The following is a 2,417-nucleotide window of genomic DNA, read 5'->3' as shown; positions in this document are numbered from 1 at the left end:
TCTCATCAACAAAGGCGCCAATATGGATGTCATGTCTAAATACAATCATACGCCTCTTCATTATGCTGCTATGAATGGTAATGTTGAATAAGTATTTTCACAAAATAAAGAGTCGGTTTGATCTTTTTCATCGATCCAAATTATTTCTAAGGTCACGAAAATGTTGCTGAAGTTCTCATAAAAAAAGGAGCCAAAGTTGATATCAGAAATACTTTGAATCTAACACCTCGTCAGTTAGCTGTTAACCATGGTACTGCTGACTAAATTAAATACCGCTTTAATCTTTTTCATTGATCTGTATTATTTTTCAGGTCACAATAATGTCGCCAACCTATTTATCCAGGGGGATTGAAAATTTTAACACTAGCGCTGCAGTTTGCTTGTCAGTTGGTCAGCTGCACAATTAACAATCATGCTGGTGGAGCGGCCACACAAAAACTGGATCGGTCATATATTTCATGATTTCATTTTTTTTTACTTTTTCTAAATAAATATGATTATAACATTAAAAGTATTTTGATTCAAGTGTCACTATTATTTTCATCACCTTTGTTCGGCACAATAGGAATATAATAAAAACATAGTTTCATACGTAACACATAACATACGCGTTCTTGGAGCGGCCATCGAAATTGATTACAATAGTAACCAATATATAATATAATATATTTATTTATTTAGATTTCTCCATAGAACAGCATTAACAATTAAAAAATTTCTTTGACGTATGTTTTCAACATTGTTTGGAATTGATTTAAATTTTCTTGGTTTTTTAATTCTATCGGAAGTGTGTTGAATAATTTAATTCCTTTATAAAATAAAGAGTTTTGGCTACAAGCCTTAATTGCATCTGTTAGACAAATTTCATTTGTGTTTCTTAGTGTTTTGTTTGTGGTTTCATGCTTAAAAATTATTTTTTCAGTTAGGTAATTTGGTGCCAGCCCCTTGATTATTTTGAATATGAATGTTAAAGTTCTGAATAAAATTATCTGGTTTACATTTAATAAATTTAAGGTATTTAGCATTGCTTCACTACATTGGTTACATTAATAACCAATATTACAGTGTGATAATTTCAACACCCAATTATTACATTTTTATTCTACGTTTTTGCAAACATGAAGTTTGAAAAGGCTAAATAAGACTTTCGTATTAATAAAAATCAAAGAGATAAATCAAACACTGATTCCTCAGCAATAACTAATAGCGGCCGATCCAATTGGAGCGGCAACTCTACAAATTCACCATGGAGCGGCTAGTATTATATATCAAAACAAAAAATTCAACTAATGAAAATGTATAAAAAAGTAATATTCTTACTTTCATTGATTAAATTAATTTCAGAAAATTCTAATTCGTTTATTATAGTTTTTCTTTTGAAGAACAATATTAGCCGCTCCATGGTGAATTTGTAGAGTTGCCGCTCCAACTGGATCGGCCGCTATTAATTATTGCTGAGGAATCAATGTTTGATTTATCTCTTTGATTTTTATTAATACGAAAGTCTTATTTAGCCTTTTTAAACTTCATGTTTGCAAAAACGTAGAATAAAAATGTAATTGGGTGTTGAAATTATTACACTGTAATATTGGTTACTTACACTAAGAACAACATCATTTGCAAAATTAAATTCGTCCAAAACCTGCTGACACGGAGTGAACGAGCTCACTTTACAAACGCACTTGTTCATCTTGCTGGTTTGACAGCTAATGTTAAATCGACTTCTGTTTCAGTGTAGTTTTCTGTTCGAACGCAAACGTTTTCTCAGTATGGTCCGCAAAATTAAAAAAAAAAAACAATTCTGCCACGAACCAGTTTCTATTTTGAATCTAACATTTTGTGTTTTTTTAAATTATTATGGAAACTCCAATATATCATATAAAACCGTAATTTTCTCTCATACAACTCAATTGAAAATGGAAGAAAAACAATTTTTCATAAATACGGGTTTAATCTACCGAAAGAAAGCAATTTTTTGTCTTGTGTGCCAGCGGAATATTTGCACAATTTCATTTGGCAAAATCGAATCAATTTTATTTATTTAAAATTCAAATAATAATTATTATTTCACCACACAACACAATGACGACTATGTTTGACACTGCATTGAATACACTCATCAATGTAGTTCCCGTCAAAATGTTTGGAGTTGTTGGTTTGACGTTTAATGATCGAGATTATCGCGGTGATTGGTTATTGATGTAATCAATGTTGGCTGCTATTGTAATCTACTCGGTGCTACTCGGTGCCATTTGGTTCAGTGTAATGTGTAGTATACACAGAGAACTGTCAAAGTCAACTGAGTGTTTTGAGTGGTTTCGAGTTTACATTTAAAATGCATGGATGTACTCGGAACTACTCGGTGCAAAATGGGACAAATTCGTCAAAACTTGTACGGTCGAAAACTGTGTCTACCC

At 31.5% G+C, this 2,417-nt stretch overlaps 1 long non-coding RNA gene across 1 annotated transcript; it reads left to right on the top strand.

The window, feature by feature from the left end:
- LOC129569718 (uncharacterized) lies at positions 1-552 on the top strand. The gene is made up of 3 exons (XR_008688070.1): positions 1-77; positions 152-250; positions 312-552. It is a non-coding gene; the product is annotated as an uncharacterized LOC129569718 (long non-coding RNA).
- The last annotated feature ends 1,865 nt before the right edge of the window (positions 553-2,417 follow it).

This window comes from Sitodiplosis mosellana, unplaced genomic scaffold, assembly GCF_009176505.1.
Source record: "Sitodiplosis mosellana isolate CC-2019 unplaced genomic scaffold, AAFC_SMos_1.0 Smas_scaffold_39, whole genome shotgun sequence".
NCBI classification, from domain to species: domain Eukaryota; kingdom Metazoa; phylum Arthropoda; class Insecta; order Diptera; family Cecidomyiidae; genus Sitodiplosis; species Sitodiplosis mosellana.
Note: the sequence above shows the minus strand (reverse complement) of the source record. Positions and strands in the feature narration are given on the sequence as shown.